Here is a 20,577-nt window from a genome sequence, read left to right as displayed (position 1 = left end):
ATAACTTTTTGAGCCTAATTCCAAATTGCTCTCCAGAATGGCTGGATCCACTCACAGTTCCATCAACAATGTATTAGTATCCCAGTTTTCCAACATCCCCTCCAATATTCAACATTATCTTTTCCTGTCATCTTAGCCAATCTGAGGTATGTAATGGTATCTCAGAATTGTCTTTACTGGCATTTCTCTGATTAATAGTGATTGAGAGCACCTTTTCATATGATTAGAAATTGTTTTAATTTCTTCACCTGAAAATTGTCTGTTCATATCTTTTGATCATTTATCAATTGATAAATGACTTTAATTCTTATATATTTGTGTTAATTCTCTATATATTTTAGAAAGGGCCTTTATCCGAACTCTTAAATGTAAAAATGTTTTCCCAATTTATTGCTTCCCTTCTAATCTTGTCTATGCTAGTTTGGTTTGTACAAAACCCTTTTAATTTAATATAATCAAAATTATCTTTTTGGTGTTCACTTATGAGTTCCAGTTCTTCTTTGGACAGAAATTCCTACCTTTTCCACAGATTTGAGAGATAAACTATCCTATGTTCTTCTAATTTGCTTATAATATTACTCTTTATGTCTAGACCATAAGTCTATTTGGACCTTATCTTGGTATGTGGTGTTTAGATGTTGGTCAATGGCTAGTTTCTTCTATACTAGTTTCCATTTTTCCCAGTAGATTTTGTCAAATATTGAGTTTTTATCCCAAAAGCTAGGTTCCTTGAAAACCCAATATTTTAATACCAGTTTCTTCCTGATGATTCACACTGTGGCTAAGAATCAATGACATGAACTCAGATGAATGAAAATTTATATTTATAAATAACCCAAAGTTTAAGGATAAGTGCTATAGAAGGAATTATTTAGTGCAATCTAATTAGCAAAATAATCTAGTCCAATATACTCAATTAACATATGAGGAAACCAAGATCGCAGCATGTGATAACAACTTTATATGTCATGAGTGGCATAAAGATGTGTTTGAAGTGATATATTACTGAAAAAAGGAGGCTGACTAGTCATGTTAGACAACAGATGTAAAACTGGATAGAATGATTGTCCCAAGAAAGGAGGAAGACTTTTGGCATATTAAATAGGTTTTTTACTGAAGGTAAAAACATGGTCAAAAAAATATGTAGATAAGAAAGCATAAAGTGACTGACATCTGCACAGTAGGGAATAACAACATGAAACCACAGATCCCCCAAAATATTGAATAATGAAAACAAAGATCTCATACTTCCATGAGACAAATATGAAAAGGGGTTAGAATTCTTACAAGGTGCTAAGTCATTGGAATTGACAGAGACAATAATTAGCTAATTTAGCATGGTACTTAACAGTTCTCTAGTTCACTAATGAAATTAGTACTTATTAGAGTTCACACTTTTCACATCTTTAAAATTCACACCTTTAAGAGAACCTATATAAGCTAGGAGCCTCAACCAGGATTGAGTCGAGGAGATTCACAAGTCAGAAGCCCACAAGTCCACTCTTGGAGGTGGAGTCAGATTCATTCCAACTTCCACCTTTGTGCTGGCTGGAGATTCGGAAGGAGCTAGAGGCTGAAGAAGCAGAGGCAAAGGACTAGAGGCAAGATCTGGAAGGCCTCCAGAAAACTAGCTGAGCCCCAAGTGAAGGCAATAAGACTCTGAAGGAGACAATAAAGGATTTGGACTTCAGCAGCTGGCTGCATTTGAGGTGATTATTACACAGAACTGAAAGGAAGGCTGCTCCCAGAAGTCCCCTCTAAGAAACCTGCACCCAGAGCATATAATATTTTAGAGAAGAACATTGCAAAAAGGGACAAGCATCATAACCTAATTCCTTTTTATATTCCCTACAAATTTTTTTTTTTAAAGATTCGGGTATATTTATCTAATACTGAAAAGGGATATATTATTTTATATATGTGCAAAGAGCAACAAATTGATATTTAATTAGAATAGTTATAGTCAGCTTTATAAAAAACAAAACACAGTAAAACTGAATGCTACTAATGTGAATATAATTTCAAACATACACTTGAGCCACAAAGAAAATTATATCTATTTAAAACTATCAGTCAATCAATCAACATTTATCAAATGCTTATTATTTTTTAGGTGCCATGCTAGGAATACAAAGAAATGAAAAAGATAGTCACAATCTAATGAAAAAAGACAAAACATTAAAAAAAAAAAAAGATGAAAGAAGGGAACCTGGCCAGCATGACAATTCTAGCAGAAGAACATAGGGATCTCTGGAGCAAGAGATACTTACTATAGTAAGTATTCCAAGATTAGAAATAACCCTCCTCTAATACAATTCTAATAACAATGAGCAAATTTTATAGATTAATGTGGCTATTCTTTAGACAACTAAAAAGCATTTGTTTTTCCAACATCCCCTCCAATATTAACAATATTAAACATAACAATATTAAAAATAAGATGATGGTTTGAAATCTGAAGCTAGCTGCCTAGAATTATGTAAAGATTAGATGCCTAAATCAACTGTGGTTTCAAAATTCATAAAACCACAACAAAACACAGAGTGACATAATATATCCACTGTGAGCACTCAGGCAGAAAGAATTTGCTTTTGCATCCCTGACACCTGTTGGCTTAATCATCAGCTAATGTATTACTTCTTTATATAGCAAAGAAAAGAAGAGGGGATTGATTTTCAAGTATGAGGAAAAATATGCCTTTTCTTTTTGTCTATTTACTGCTAACTATATGTTTACAGAATCTCTAGAGACTCCGGTATTCTGGGTTTTAAATGACATAGAGAAAATGATTCAAATAAATACAACTAATACTTATAGTACTATATAAATAAATACTAGCTATGATTGCTGTTGCTGCTGCTGCTGCTGCTAATCTCTGAAACTGCTTCTAAGCTTTGCATTTTTTCCCAAACACTGTCCGGGATGCTGGAGATACAAATACAATACATGAAAAAATCCCTACTGAAATAATGAAATGGACCTTTCCACTTTCACATGGAAGTAAGAAGTCCAGGATCACCAAGAAATCTGAAATGAAAATGGAATGGGTAGCAGAAGTGAGAGGTATTCCCTACAGCTATTACAATGGATCCTAGAGACAATCACCAGAAAAAGTATTGACTTCAAGCCTCCCATCAGATAAAGACCTTGAATAAGTGCTTGACTGGAGATCTGAAGTGAAAGTGAAATGCCTTTTCACCAATCTCATAACATTACCAACTTCCTGCAAAAGTGTGATAAAATTTTTGGACTGTTATTTTGTGTTTTAAGTCTTTAAGAGTCATGTTTTAACTTTTTTTTTTCATAAGGATGAGTATAAATAATTATCCCATACCTGATCTACTTTGTATATTTGGATATGTTTCTAGAAGAGGCTTTATTAATACCTAGACCAGAGTCCACAGAGTTCTACCTTACATTTCTCTACTTTGCATTTATTCACACTATAGTTGTCATTAATTTACATACAACATATAACTTACATATCTGCTATCTTCACCATTAGAATGTAAGCTCTTTACAAGTAGGGATTGTTTCATTCTTACTATTCTAAAGCAAAGATCAAGAGTGATTCTAGAGAGCTAATAATGAAGCATAACACTAACACCACTGATGGATGAAAGTGATTGACCTAATCATTAATCAAGCAAAAAAAAAAAAATTACCTTGACTATATCTAAAAAATATGACAAATATTTTTTGGATATGGCTAATAAATTATTTATTATAAAGTTTTGTCCCCCCCCTTCCCCCAATGTGGTGGGACATAACGAATCAAGGTGGAGACAAGGAAAAAGAAAGAAGAAAAGAGGATTATTTAAGCATTAATTTTAAAAAATTAATGCATAGAAGTATTATAAAAGATTAGGAAAAGCTCTGAAAGTTATAAGTAGAGTTTAAAACACATTTAAAAGAAAAGCAAGCTACATATAATATTCATAGTCTTATTACAATTTTCATCTGTTATACTATATATGTAGAAATAACAATTTTTAAATATTTATATTCAAAATTTTTTTAAAATTGAAATAATGTTAATAGGACAGTAGGAGGGAGAAAAACCTTGCTTTCATTCATTGAAAAATATTTAATATAAAAACAAAGAAAATAGTTTTCCTTATATAGATTTTCACCTAGGTATTAGTTTCGAGAGAGTAAATTTTGCAAAGGATGGATGAGAATTGAGATGAAACAAACATCTAAAGTTTTTATGCTAGTTCAACTTTTTTTTTTTCCATAGAAGAATTAAGGTATTTACCCTCCTCTAAAACATAAAACTCTTTTAGCAGTTTTTAATATTTCTTTCTTGACAAAATTACAATAGGAAAAGTATAATGCTTTCATTTTTACCACCATGAATTTTTATTATTATTATAGCTTTTCATTTACAAAATATATGCATGGTAATTTTTCAACACTGACCCTTGCAAAAACTTCTAGTCCAACCTTTCTCCTCCTTCCCCCCACTCTCTCCCTTATATGGCAGGTAGTCTAATACATGTTTAATATGTTAAAGTATATGTTAAATCCAATATATGTATACATGTTTATACAATTATCTTGCTGCACAAGAAAAATCGGATCTAGAAAGAAAGAAAAAACATGAGAAGGAAAACAAAAATGCAAGCAAACAATAACAGAAAGAATGGAAATGCTATGTTGTGGTCCACACTCATTTCCCATAGTTCTCTCTCTAGGTATAGCTGATTCTCTTCTTTAATGAACAATTGTAATTGGTTTGAATCATCTCATTGTTGAAGAGTCACATCCATCAGAGTTGATCATCGTATAATCTTGTTGCCATGTATAATGATCTTCTGGTTCTGCTTATTTCACTTAGCATCAATTCCTGTCAATCCAAGTCTCTTTGAAAAATCATCCTGGGATCATTTCTTACAGAATAATATTCCATAACATTCATCTACCACAATTTATTCAGCCATTATCCAAATGATGGTCATCCATTCAATTTCCAGTTTCTAACTACTACGAAAAGGGCTGGCATAAACATTTTTGCACATATAGATCCCTTTTCCTTCTTTAAGATCTCTTTGGTAACACTGTTACCAACAAAACAGTAACAAAACAGTGTTACTCAATAGTAACACTGTTCAGTATGCATTTTTAAGGCAGTTCTTGCTATATCTCTGTTGTGTATTTTGTTATTATATAATCTACTTTTGTGAATTTATCCATACCAATGTGAGCAACAGAAAATTTATGAATAACTGACTAAAAAATGCTGACTTACAAAAGAAATAGACAGTTTTGTTGGTCTTCAATTATTATTTCCTCTAAGAATAAGATCTAAGAACATGGGGCAGCTAGGTGGCGCAGTAGATAAGAGAACCAGCCTTGAAGTCTTCCAGACCTGAGTTCAAATTTGACTTCAGACACTTAACACTTCCTAGCTAAGACCCTGGGCAAGTGGCTTAACCCCAAATGCTCCAGGGGGGGAAAAAGATTTCTTCTATCATGAAAGAGCAGCTTCCTCACCCCAGAAGTTTTCATCAGACTTTCTCACATTGGATATTTATTCTGCCTTAGTAGTTCCATTTTTAATTGGTGGTTCTCCAAATTTTCACTTTAAGGCAAGAGCGCAGGCCTGTCAAATCTCCATTCTTCTTCCTATTCCTTTTTTGACTCTGTACTTTCTTGAGCATGCTTGTGCAGGGATCTTCTCAACTGCTGCTTTTCATCATTCTTTTATGTGTCTGCCCTTCCACTGGAATGTAAGTTTCATAAGAGCAAGAACTGTCTTTTTTTCTGCTAAAGTTTTTGTTGTTGTTGTATTTCTAGTGCTTAGCTCAGTGCCTGGAACACAGGAAGCACTTAATAGAGATATGTAAACTTGACTTCACTATGAAGATTGCTATATCCCTCAAAAGGACCATATCAGCTAGTGATGGTTTATTCTATTATATTGACTTAATATCAGGAAGACATTTTAGATTCTTTTTATATGAATGTGTATATGCTTATAGCTATATCTATATAGAAATGGTGCTTCATCTGTTATACAAAAATTATGCATGTATATGTATATGTGTGTGTATGCATGAATGCATGTATTATGTATATATATAGCTAAGTAGGATTCTAGATAGAATACTGGTTCTGGAAGCAGCAAGATTAGAATTCAAATCTATTCTCAGATACCTGCTACATGTGTGTCCCTGGGCAAATAATTTAATCTGCCTGCTTCAGTTTATTCACTGGTATTATGGGGATAATAGCACTTGGAATTGCTGTGAATGGTATTTACAAATAACACCAAAATGACTCCATTGGTTGTTCTGTTATAAGAGATGTGCAGAAGCACAGTATGGCTACCAATGTTGTTTCACAAGTTCCTCTGATGAAGGCCTCATTTCTCAAACATACAGGGAACTGAGTCAAATATATAAAAAATAAGAGCCATTCCTAAACTGAAAAATAATTGAAAGATATGAACAGTTTCCAGATAAACTAATCAAACTATTCATATCTATTAGTAGATTGACTAATGGGCCAGAAAAGGAAAATGATAGATGTTGGAAAACTGAGACATTAATGCATTGTTGGAGGAATTGTGTTCTGATTCAATCATTCTGAAGAGCAATTTGGAACTATATCTAAATGGTACCACTATCATGCATATATCCCAAAAGAGATTTTTTTAAAAATCACCCACATAATGCAAAAAAATGTTTATAGTAACTCTGTTTTGCAGTGATAAGGAACTGGAAACTGAGGGGATGCCCATAAATGGGGGAATGACTGAATAAAATGTGGTGAGTGTGATGGAATACTATTGTTCTATGGGAAATGATAAGCAGGGTGTTCTCAGAAAAACCTGGAAAGTCCTCCATGAGGTCATGCAAAGTGAAATGTATTGCATATAATTACAAAAAAACAGTCACAATGTTGTGGATGATCAGTTGTGATTGACTTTGCTATTCTCAACAATATAATAATCTAAAACTACTGTGAAGGACTTGGGATGAAAAATGTTATCCAAATTCACAGAAAGAATTTCCTTTGTCTGGATATAGATTGAAGCACACTTTTATTTTTAAACTTTATTTTTCTTGAGGTTTTTGGGGAAAGGGGAGAAAGAGGAAGAGATGTATGTTTTCTTTCATTGCAGGACTTTTATGGAAATGTTTTGTATAATGTCATGTGCCTTCTCAATGGGACAGAGTGGGGAGGAGAAAGGGAGAGAATTGAAACTTAAAAGTTTTAAAAAACAAATGTTGGGGCAGCTAGATAGCGCAGTGGATAGAGCACCAGCCATGAAAGTCAGGAGGACCTGAGTTCAAGTTTGACCTCGGACACTTAACACTTCCTAGTTATGTGACCCTGGGCAAGTCACTTAACCCCAATTGCCTTAGCAAAGAAAGAAAGAAAGAAAGAAAACCACATATCAACATTAAAAAAAAAAAAAGTTTTAAAAATTGTTTTTTTACGTGAAACTGGGAAAAATAAAATATTAAACAAATTTATTTCACAGTATTGTCTGTGAAACTCATAATTCATAAATATTTTGTCAGATTTAGCAAATTAAGAAACAGCAGAGGAGCTTTTGTAACTTTAGAAGGGTTTTGTGAATTCTGTTTATAAAGCATTTTTAAATTTTTGAAGCAATAGATTGTCAATTTCTGAATTCAGTAAATAACTAGGACTAAAGTACAAAATTTATGAATTAGAGGCTTACTAAAAGATTTGATAGAAATGAGAAGTGAAGAAATTAGGCCATTAATTATATAACTACCTACAGCTGTTACTTTAAAGTAGAGGGATAAAAATTCAAATGAAGAAGAATGATTAGTTTCACAGCTGGATATTGCTATTTAAGCATATCAGGAAAAAGGGAAATTGCTGAATAGAAAGGGGGAAAGATCTAAGTCAGAACTTCATATGCTTTGACTTAAAACTGACTGATTAAAGATGTAAGTCTCCAACTTAAATTGTAGGCACCTGTTGTGCCCGGATAAGTAGGACCTATATGCCTCTGAAAAGCATGAGAACATTACACTATGCATATAAAACCATGCTGATTACATTTCACACACTTTTTATTCATCAATTTCAGATTTGGGGGGGATACATTAATTATATTAAAACACTACTACCAGAGATCACAGAAATAATATAACATTTTAAGATTAAGCTATGGGAATTTTTTTCTTTTTAATCATGTTATTTTCAAATGCTATCATCTTTTTAAAATCCAAATTAATTACTCATACTTTGCAAAAACAAAATTTTAACTACTATACATCTATCATTGAACATTAATAAAGTCATCTGGGCTTTTTGATTTCATTCAAGTTTTAAAACTATAGCATTAATGTTTCTTAAAAATATTTGTGCTAAGATAACTCTATAAATATGTATACATATATTGGATTTAACATATATTTTAACATATTTAACATGGATTAGACTACCTGCCATCTAGGGGAAAAAGTGGGGGGAAGGAGGAGAAAATTTGGAACAAAAGGCTTTGCAAGGGTCAATGCTGAAAAATTACCCATGCATATGTTTTGTAAATAAAAAGCTTTAATAAAAATAAAAAAAAAACAAAAATGTGTGCTATAATTTTTGTTTTCCCCAATGGATTGTTTACCTGATTTTTTAAAAAAAATTTCTGCAAAGAAAATCATATGAAAAAATGTTTATAGTTTTTAATAAAATTTCCTATTTCCTCCATTCATTTCCATGTGATCTATCTTTAAATTGGTTTGTTAGTTACATATTTGTAACCTTTGTTACAGATGTGTTTACAAGTCTGACTATCTGCCAACTTTCTTTCTGACTTGGAAAGACAGCATGGACAAAAGAAATGTGCAAAAAGGTTAATGGGTAAAGTACTTTTGTTCATTAGAAAATTAGAAACATGTATGGATTACAAGGCTTGTGTTCAAACCTCAGCTACAATAATTCATACTTACATGACCATATTGCTTCACAGTAACACTTGTTCCATTTATTTACAAATTGATTGAAAAGAAAACATTCTTAAATAAAGCATCAAATAAATGTGATTAAAATGGTAATGTTAAGAAAATGAAAATGGTATATTCTGTTGGACTTAAATTTGCTTTTTCTAGTCTGTAAAGGGCTGAAACTATGAAAAGGTGTACTTAAATCAGACAACCTAGCATTTAAGGCTAATTACCTATTTAACATGAGACAATGGAAAAATGGCTGTTCTCAACATTGGTGCTGGCTCAATATCTGATGTTAAGAGAATCTTAGGCAAGGATTAGAGGGTGGGGCGAGAGTCTAGAACTCACTTTGCTGCAAGATGAGGAAGAGAGAAGTTGGTGGCGAGCCTCATGGCAGTCTGACTGTCTTCTTCACTTCTCCCCCTAAAGACAAAGGACTTTAATTTATCCTGACTCTGGCTGATCCTGAGGCCTCCAGGGAGCTAGCTTGGACTTAACATTTTGGTATCCAACATGGACTAAGGACACTAATTTTACTGAAAGAAGTTCCAGTGACCAGGAAATAGAGTATTTTAATAAACAAACAGGGAACTTACTTTGTTAAGATCTAAACTAGTAACTCTCATTTTCTAGCTAAAATGGGGCAGATATTAGGAAAAGATTCTCCCCACATCCCAACCCAACTCTGAGGGAGAGCTACAGGAAGCACACTCAGACTAATAAAGAAGCAAGGTTTAATTGTAACTTGGGAATAGATTAATGGACTTGGGAATACATTAGAATGCACATCCCCTTGGTTCTTCAAAGAAGAAGAAATAGAGGCAGGTAAGTGGAAACTAGTAGGAGATCAACTATGTGAATATTATGATAAAAGTCCTAATTCAATTTGTAAGAAAACATTCTATATGTACAACTTAATACAATTGGCCTTAAAGAATCCTGCAAGTTATAGAAAAAAGAAAAGTTTTAAGAATAGCCACATAAAGAAGTGTGAGGAGAAAGAGGAAGAGAAAGGAGAGAATAATGGAAATATTGCGAGAGGGCAAGAGGAGTTAAGTGAACTTGAAGGGCCTAGTGATTCTCACTCTCACAGTCCAGCTTCAACTCCACCTACACCCAAGCAGGCTCTTGACCCTCCCCCATCAACTTTACCTTCCTGGGTGGAGGGAAGGAGGAGTGGGAGGGGCAGTGATATCACCAGCACCTCACCCCCAGAAATCATCCCCTCCTATGACCCGACTACAAAAGCCGCTTCTTAAAGCCAAAGAGGAAGGGCAGAATACACCTGATTTGAGAACAGAAATGTATTCTGTGATTGAACAGCTTAACTCTTCAGGTCAAGAAAGTAGAAGATACACTCCTTTTGATCTAGAAATAATCAAAGACCTGAAAAAGGCTTGCGCTCTCTATGGGGCTACATTATCTTATGTTAAGATGTTATTACAGAATTTGGCTTATGAAATTTTAACCCCTAGTGATTGGAAATCTATAGCAAGGACATGCTTAGAACGTGGACAAAACTTGTTGTGGCTTTCTGAATATAGTGAGCTCTGTGGGATACAAGCCCAAAGAAATAGGCAAATTGGAGTTAATACTCCAATCACCTGTGACCAACTAACAGGTGTAAGTTGTTATGCAGACACTTCAGCACAGATTAATTACCCCATAGCAGCATATGAGCAAACTGCTTCTGCTGCTATCAAAGCATGGGGTTTTATCCCAAGTAAACAGGACAATAGAGAGGCCTTCATGAAAATAGCACAAGGGCCAAATTAACCCTTTGCTGATTTTGTGGAATGAATGCAGACAGGTGTCATACAAAAACTATTGGTGAAAATTCAGCAACAGACATTATGATAGGGCAACTTGCTAAAGAAAATGCTAATGAGGTTTGTAACAGAATTATACTAGAACTACACAAGGATGCTCCTTTAGAGGAGATCATAAAAAGCTGTACCACAGTGGGCACAAATACTTTTTATAGCCAGGTTATGATGTAGACTTCCCAAGATCTGAACATGGGAAGACAGGGTGCCTTTTGGCAAGAGATTTCCAGAGAGACTCGTCAATGCTTTCAATATGTTAAAGTAGGGCATTTGAAAGTTCAATGTTGGCATAAAGACAGAGTGAGAAAACAGGGTGGGAGAACAAGACCTCATGTCCAAAATGCAACAGAGGCTTCCATTGGGCCTCAAAATGTAGACTGATTCAGGGAAACGGAAATGGGAGCCCAGCCCAAGGGCCCAAAACAAAAACTACTTAGGGCATGATGGCAGCCTATGCTACACTCACAGTCTTTAGAAGTTCAGTACTTAGACATGACTAATCAGTCAGGAAGCAACCTGATGGGAGAAAGGGATTACAATTGGAGACAATAGAGTTGTATGCAGCTGGGAGCACTGAGATACCCCCTGGAGAGGTGAAATCTGTTTCTCTCCAGCCTATGGATCCCTTGCCTCCAGGCACAGTAGGCTTGACCATTTCATCTCCTGAGACTACTTACAAAACAATGTTTATCCACATACACTGATGTGGGAAAGTGGGGAATGTGTAGATAACGTCCAAAAGTTGTTATTACATCACATGGATGATATATTGGGATGTGCACGTGTGGAGCAAATGTTAGAAGCATATCTACAAAAGACTATAGAAACACTAAGGAACTACAAATTACATATAGCTCCAGAAAAAATTCAAAGACATGCTCCTTTTCAACATTTAGGATATGATGTGTATCCTAAGGTGCTTACAGTGCAAAAACATTCCTTAAGAACAGAGAAGATGCACACCTTAAATGACTTTCAGAAATTGATAGGAGATATTCAATGGATGTGTCCAGTGTTAGGCTTGACTCCATTATATGACATTTTAAGAGGAGACAGTGATTTAAATTCACCACGTCAGCTTACAAAAGAAGCTCAAGAGGCTCTGAGAGAAGTTGAACTGGCTTTATCCAATGTGGTTGAAAGAGTCACTCAAAAACCCTTGGAAATATCAGTTTTTGTTGCACAAGAGGCACCCACAGCAGTCCTTCATCAAGGATACAGTGTGATAGAGTGGGTGAACCTCCCGGCACAACCAGAACAAAGCCTTACTCCTTACCCAGTCCTTGTAGCTAGAATTTTATTAAAGGCCATTAAGCAAGCAGTACAATTATCTGGGATAAGACCTGATAAAATATATACCTTTTATACTAACGCACAAATTAATGTGTGCTGTGAAACCATCCCAGAGTGGCAAATTTTATTAGTCACGGCTCCAAATTTTGCACACAGGTCTCCATTAAAGGTAACCAGACTATTGGCGATGGATTCTTGAAGAAAAGGTTTCTAAAGTTCCTCTTAAAGGACCAACTATCTTTATAGATGCATCCAAACATAATATTTGCGCTGTATACTCTCATGACTTAACCATAAAGAGAGTAGTCAGAACTCCTTTTTAGTCCACTCAGCAGAATGAATTGTATGTAATCATTTTAGCTCTTACATATTATGCAGGAGATATAAATATAATATCTGATTCGGTCTATTCAGTAGGTGTGGTACAACAAATTGCCACAGTCCAAATAAAATTTGTAGCCTCTAATATAATCAGCTCTTTAAGGAATTTCAAGAGCAAGTAAGAAAGCATCCAGGTAAGATTTATATCTTGCATGTCCTCTCTCATAGTGGAGTTCCAGATCCTATTTTTGATGGTAATTCAAAGGCAGATAGCCTTCTAACCATGTTAGCCAATATTCCTTTATTTTAGGCAGCTCAAGAATCTCCTTCTAAATATCATCAGGCTGCTTGAGCTTTGCATTTGCAATTTGGGATAACAAAAGAGGAAGCTGGGAGCATAGTAAAAGGCTGTACAGCTTGCCTTCCTTTCCATGCTCCTGTGCTCCCTCCAGGGAAGAACCTTTACGGTTTGAGACCCAGTGAAATTTGGCAAATGGATGTGACCCATTATAAATCTTTTAGTCGTCTGTCTTTTATCCATGTTGTAGTAAACACCTTTTCAGGATTCACTTTTGCAATATTAGCAGCAAAGGAGACAGTCCAAGTGGTCAATTGCATTTGCAATTGTGGGTATGTCACAAGCAATAAAAACAGATAATGGAGCTGCACATACTTCTAAACATTTTGCACACTTTTGTGCACAGTATAAGATTTTACACACCACTGGCATACCCTTTAATCCTCAAGGACAGGCAATAGTAGAGAGGAGAAACAGAGACATTAAGCTGCTCCTCCAAAAACAAAAGAAAGGGGGAACCACAGGTAAGCCTAAAGAACTTCTAAATTTAGCTCTTTATACAATTAACTTGTTGATTTTTGACAAATATGCACTGGCTCCAGCAGACAGGTTTTATAACCCACCAGAAGGGCAGTGTCCAATGCGAGCAGCTCCACTATCTGTAGATAATCGCCAGGTGATGTGGAGAGATCCAGAAAGTGGTGAATGGAAGGGACCAGATAGGCTAACTGGTTGGGAGAGAGAGTTTGCTTGTATCTTTACAGATGGAAAAGGAATCAGATGGGCGCCAACGAGCCGTATTCATCTTGTTCACCAAAGAGAACCAGAGCAGACCCTTGAAATGAAGATGAAGACCCAAGAAACATCAATTGATTCCATTGCTGACTATACTCACCATTGAAAGAGCATAGCAATTAAGGCAATTGAGTTATGGACATCAAAAATTGTTAATAAGACTGTAGTAGGACTTGAAAACCCTCAGGAATCATTGGATTCTCTGAGACAAGATAAGTAGTTTGAACTACTATAGTAAAACATCAATAGCAAATCCAGAAACATTCCTTTGGTCATTAAATCACTGAAAATGAAAATTCATTAATTATCTAACATTCACTTATAAGGTAATAGTGTATAAATGATATTATAAAGTTCATGATATAGTATATACTGTAGTAACTCTTCACAAGGGAATACATGAATGCAAATTGGAATTTGTATTGTCTTTGAAAGTGCTGATATCCGATGGATTTAATTACTAAGTGTCATATGTTTCTTCACTAGAAATTAATAGCTCTTTCTAAAATATAATGCCAATAGTAAAGAGAAATAGTTGAAAATATATTTATAACTTCCAAAGTTTCCTGAAATTACCTTTTAAGAACTGAGTTACAAAAAAGATGCACTGTCATCACTATAGTTTTATTTCCAGAAACACAAGATACAAAAATTAATGGAATAAGCAAAGAAAACCACAAAAACTTTATGGTGCCAACATTTTTATGTCTTACTGGGCGAGATTAAGTGCTTACCACACTTTAGTTAATTATATATGTAAGTTATATATAAAAATATATGCAATCTACTTTAATCAGAGACTACCTTCATTAAATCCATTCAATTTATTATTATGTAACTAGTATGTACATGGTATAAAACAGGAATTCAAAGACAAAAACAAGACAGTCCCTACAGAGCTTAAAATCTACTGTTACACATTTTCATTACTTTGCTATTGCCATTTAACTCTTTTAATATTGTGATGAAAATAGTGCTTTCTCAACAATATGTCTAGCTCCCTATAAAAAATGACTTACTGATTCTCTTTTAAAATCAGAAACTACCAACAATCACTAGAAGTAGTGGCAGAAAAAAATGTGATAGTACTCTGATTCTGTTCACAGTTCAAAATTTCATGTTTTCCCAAGTCTGAAAATTTTTTCACTCTAGCCAAATATGTGATTTTGAAAGGTCTTAAAATCAGTCACTCAATAAGTAGTTATTAAGCACCTATGTGCTAGGCACTGTGCCAAACACCTGGGATATAAAAAGAAGTAAAATATAGTTTCTGCTCTCAGAGATCAGAATCTAGGGGAAAAAAAATTAAGCACAAACAAGCTATATAAAGAAATAACTGAAAATAATCAATCAAGGCTTCCTGGTAGTTGTTATTCAGCAATTCAGTTATGTCTAACTCTTCATATTACCTAACAGGGAAGCAGAAGAGAAAAAGCTAAGAGAAAAGCAATAAATTATAAAAAGGAGGGAAAATTCAGTGAGGTAGTACTTCAGAAACAAAATCAACTTGAGGAGAGACAGAGAAAAAGAGAAAGAGAATAGACAAAAAAAAATAGAATAAAGGCATAAAAACCCATAAAATGGAAGCAGAGAACAGAATGGAATAGAAATTAGAATCCAAAAATATGCTGTTTATATGAAAAACATTTGAAGCAGAAAGACACAGAGTTAAAATAATTGGCTAGGGCAGAACCTATTATGTACTTCAGTTGTATAAATACTGAGGCAATAATGATCTCAAATAAAGCAAAAGCAAAAGCAGATCTAATAAAAAGAAAAACTTAAGGAAACATCTTATTAATGGGTACTAACTATATAAGCACTGAAGAGCACACAAATCATAAAAGTTTGCTGAAGAAAATAATTCCTTAAAAATAAGAATTGGGTGAGTAGAAATTAATGAATATATAAGACATCAAGAAACAATCAAACAAAATCAAAAGGATGAAAAAAATTGAAGAAAATTTGAAAAATCTCATTGCAAAAACAATTAACCTGGAAAATAGATGAATGAAAGATAATCTAAGAACTATACCATGATATATACCATGACTAGAACCATGATTTAAAAAAAATAAAAAAGAACCTAAATATATTTCAAGAAATTATCAAGGGAACTTGCCCTGCTAGTCTATAACCAAATGAAAAAAATAGAAAATGAAAGAATTAATCAATAACCTTCTGAAAGAGATGCCAAAATGAAAACTCCTATGAATTTTACTGCCAAATTTCAGAGTTTCCAAGCCAAGAAGAAAATACTATAAGTAGCTAGAAACAAACATTTCAAATATCACAGAGCCACAGTCAGGAAAACATAGGACTTAATAACTTCTAAATAAAAGGATCAGAGAGCTAAGAAGATGATATTTCAGAAGTAAAACAATCAAGAATCAACTACCCAACAAAACTGAGTATAATCCTTCAGGGGGAAAAATAGACAAAGGACTTTCAAGCATTCATGACCAAAAGACCAGATCTGAATAGAAAATTTTCCTTCTAAATTCAAGACCAATGGTTTAAAGTACTCTAGAGAGTTAACTAAAAAATTAACTGAAACAATTAACAATTTTGGTAATCTTAAGATATAAGATAAATCCTACAAAGATCATAAGCATTTCTCTATATTACCAATAAAAAAAAAGGGAAGAAACACAGAAAATCCATTAAAAATAACTATAGGAAATATAAAATACTATGAGCCAGGACATATAGAGAAACTATATTAACACAATTACAACACAATCTTTATGTAAGTGCAGAGGCAAATAATTAGAGAAATATTAATTGCTCATAGATAGACTAAACTAATATAAAAAAGGATAATGCTATATAATTAATTTGCTTTTTCAATGTCACACCAATAAAATATCAAAGCATTGCTAGATAAAGCTAGGGAAAAAAATGACATAATACAATAAAATGGTAAAGGAATGAAAGCCAAGAATCCCAAAGGAATTGAAGGGGGAAGAGGAGAGAGTGAAAAAGAAAGGGACCCAGCAGTATTTGCTTTAAAGTATACTATAAAATAGGAATGCTCAAAACTATTTTGTACTTGTTAAGAAATAAGAGAGGCTGATCAGGAATGGATTAGGTAAACAATATATAGAAATAAACAAGCACAGTAGCCAAGTCTTTGACATACCCAGATCTCTTATTGAGGCAAGAGTTCATTATTCATCAAAACTTGGAAAAACTGACAAACTGTCTAGAAGAAACTAAATATAGAACATCTCAAACTATAAATCATAATAAGGATATGTGACTTAGATATAAAGTGTGGCATTATAAAAAAATTAGAGGAATGAAGAAATTACCTATCAGATTCATGAATATTGAGAAATGCAAATTAAAACAAACTTTTTTTTTTTTTTTTGGCTGAGGCAACTGGGATTAAGTGATTTGCCCAGGGTCACACAGTCAGGAAGTGTTAAGTATCTGAGGTCACATTTGAACTCAGATCCTCTTGACTTCAGAGCTGGTGCTCTATCACACCAACTCGCTGCCCCAAAATAAACTTTTTATTGTTACCTTATACCCAAAGTTGACAAAAAAGAAGAAAAGGACAAATACTGAAAAGGTTGTGGGAAAACAGATACATTAATGCAATGTTGATGGAGATGTGAACCACAAAAATTAGAACTATGCCCAAAAATACACAGAACTATATGTAAATACAAATATAAATAATACATATATTCCATATTATATATATAAATATATAAATAATATATATAAATAAATACAAAAATATATTAGAACTATGCCTCAAAATCACTATCAGTCCTTATACACATTTAACTCACTGTATAGCATGTAAATACTTAAAGGAAAAGTTAATCAAATTTTTGGGATAAATAGACAGTAAAGCTATAATAGTAGGGAGTTTCAATGTACTACCTCTTTTAAACCTAGACACATCTTACAAAAATTTTTTAAAAAAAGAAAAAATTAAGGACCTAAATATTAGAGAGACTAGCTCTTTGGTGATTGTTGAATAGATACAGAAGGCACTTACATATTTCTCAGGTTTACACTTTAACAAAAACCATAAATTGGGAAATAAAAATATCACAAATACAGAAAAGCATATATACTAAATATATCCTTTCCTGATGACAATGTACTTACTTCCTCCTCTCTATCCTTGTTCCAGCATCTTTCCCAGGAAGTCCTGATTCATTTCAAATGCAGGTCCCCTGCCTTTGAACTCTCTGCTCTAGATACCTCCCAAAGGAACCCTGTTTTAGTCAGAGATCCTGATTACTATCTCTGGCCTCCTTCTTACATTGCCTTCCAGCTAGTGTTGCATTGACTCCAAATCCAAGCAACCTGATTCCTAGACTTCATCATTACTACAAGATTTTGTCCAGCATTCTGAAAACCTTTCTAAGACCATATCCACTTGGAATTGCCAACTCTTGTTTCTTATCCAGACTTCCTGAGACCTTCATCTGTTATTGCCTGCTGTGATGCAAACCTCCTGGGCCTCACATGATACATCACAACTTGCCATGAAGTTGGACACTGAGGAAGGACCTCTCATTACAATGAGTTCAGTTTCTGACTAAGAGTCTTTCTCTATCTCACCTTCTGGGAGACTTCAATATACATACTGATATTACATCAAAGATTATAATTTCACAGTTCCTCAATCAAGCCTAGATTCTCTGAACTGTATCTAGGATCAATTTAAGACCCTTCTTATTTTCACAGAATCATAAAATATCACGCTTGAGATTTCCCATCACTAATCTAGTCCAATCTGTTTATATTATATCAGATCAGTCATTTTAGATCTATTCTAAGAAGGCTCTCTGGTGAAAGGCTTGGAAACTAGAACTAATTATGAAACATGTTATAACTTATTTAAATGCATTACCAGTGTGTAAATGAATTACATTCAACGTGCAACTTAAAATTACATTTAAATCAGCAGGATGATTTTCTATATGACACATAAATAAATCATAACAAAATTGTTCATAAATCACAGAACTTAAAGCTACATCCAGATGAATATAAGTACTCAAATAGTTGGTACAACTTTAATATGCATGACACAAATTTGCTCTTACTGAAAATGTGAATAATATCATGCGAGTGGAAGGTTTCCTTAAATATTGTTCTACATCAGTTATCTCTAAGACATCACTAATATCAACATTTTTTAGCTTTGGGGCAGCTAGGTACTACAGTGGATGGAGCACCAGCCCTGAAGTCAGGAAAACTTGAGTTCAAATCTGATTTCAGATACTTAACACTTCTAGCTGTGTGACCCTAGGCAAGTCATTTAACCCCAAATTGCCTTAGGGGAGGAAAGTCTTTTAGCTTTCATTATAGGTTTTTTTTTTTAATTTTATATATACATCAGGAAATCTTGTCTTATTATGTAGCTTTATCTTTATTTCTTATCCCTAAGAATAGAAACCATAAGAATCTTAGAGATAATCTAGTCTAACCTCCCATGCAAAGCAAGAACTGATAGTATAATATCTTGTGAAAGGGCAAAAAACTTCTCTATTTAGAAGCATCTCTAAGAACCATACTTGCGGCATTTGTAGCAACTAATCAAAAGCAAATTTACTAAGTACTTAAAACATTGTAATAAGTACAAAGGATTTAAAAACAGAAATGAAACATTCCTATCTTTGATAAGTTTCCAGTTCAGTGGGAGAGAAATGCATGTAATAAGATACGTGTAGAGTTTATACGTTTTCCAACTACAATCTCCTCCCCTTTTTGGTAAACTTCCACGTCAGATGTTTGTATAACTAAAGACATGCTAGCCAATTTATGACATCAAAAATGGGAAACCAGATATGTTTGAATGCATAAACTTCTTGTTCTTTTATCTACATTGTTTAGCTGTCCCATTGTGGAGAAAAAGACTAAGGACCTAGATGTCACATACATGAACTATACAAGAGACTGAGAGTTTAGTGAAAATTGGTCACTAAAATGGCTATTTATATCCAGACAAGAACAGGATGTTAGATAACAATCAATTAAACTAGTCTCAGCAGATTAATTTGATGTACTATGACCATATGTAGAGGGGTGGAAAATAACATAAATCTATTGAATTTTTAAAGTTAGTAAGTCTAATTTCCATCATAATGAAAGAAATTTCTAATTCAAAATCAGAACCTATTTCATTTGCATGAAAGTTTTTTATATATCACTATATATCATTCTTATAAATTTTGTGTTTTGACTCTAGGCAACACAATTTAGGAGTGCTTCCTAAATGCTAGCTAGAGGCTAGCATTTCCTAGTGCTAGCTAGAGGCTTAGATTTATTATTAATGGCATAGGTAGTAAGATAGAGCACTAACTCAATGTTTATTGAGGATTTAAATACCAAAGAAAACTTGCAAGAAACTTGGAAGACTGAATTCTGATTTAAAATAATTTTGTCGGAGAAAAAAAAGCCAGAAACAAAAACCAAGATATTCTTGAAGTAGAATGTGAGGCCATCCAAACAATTTTTTACTCAGTTTTTAGGCTCTAGATCATTTAAGGTAGATAATGAGGGGAAAGGCCAGAGTCTGGTTTTTATATCTAATCTATAAAAAATTTTCTCCATTACAATGTTTTTTTTTTTTTTTTTTAAAATACATGCGATTTTCTCATTTTCAATTCAAAAAATTCAAAAAAAGCACAAGGTATATTTTGTATTTCAAAGTTGAAAGGATTTAGACATATAAAATTTCCTGATTTAAAAGTGAATTCATTAACAAGTCCCAGATCAGGCTTAAATCATCATGCTTGTTTTGGGTTTCAACACAATTCTCATATTGCCTATTTATAACTCTGTATATTTAGGGGTGAAATAGCATTTTCTCAGCAAGCTTAACACTAATTTTATGAATTAAGTAAATATGATATAAAACACCAAATATAAATGAAGAAAATAAGATTTAAGGTTAGGTAATTATCTTAGTTTTAAGGTAAAGATTATATAAATTGTATATAATTAAGTGATTACATAAGTTTATACAAGTCAGTAAATGCCATTTCTACCATAATAATAGTTACAAATCTATATTAAAGAAAAAAATCAAATTGATCTTTTTCTCACATGTATGCTTATGCCTATTTATTATATAAAT

General features: G+C 33.4%; 1 protein-coding gene across 1 annotated transcript in view; it reads right to left on the bottom strand.

Moving 5' to 3' along the window:
* The window catches only part of LOC127560755 (protoheme IX farnesyltransferase, mitochondrial), a 92,107-nt gene that overhangs the window by 47,566 nt on the left and 23,964 nt on the right, over positions 1 to 20,577 (bottom strand). The window lies entirely within an intron of this gene.

This window comes from Antechinus flavipes, chromosome 4 (assembly GCF_016432865.1).
Source record: "Antechinus flavipes isolate AdamAnt ecotype Samford, QLD, Australia chromosome 4, AdamAnt_v2, whole genome shotgun sequence".
Classification (NCBI taxonomy): Eukaryota; Metazoa; Chordata; class Mammalia; order Dasyuromorphia; family Dasyuridae; genus Antechinus; species Antechinus flavipes.
Note: the sequence above shows the minus strand (reverse complement) of the source record. Positions and strands in the feature narration are given on the sequence as shown.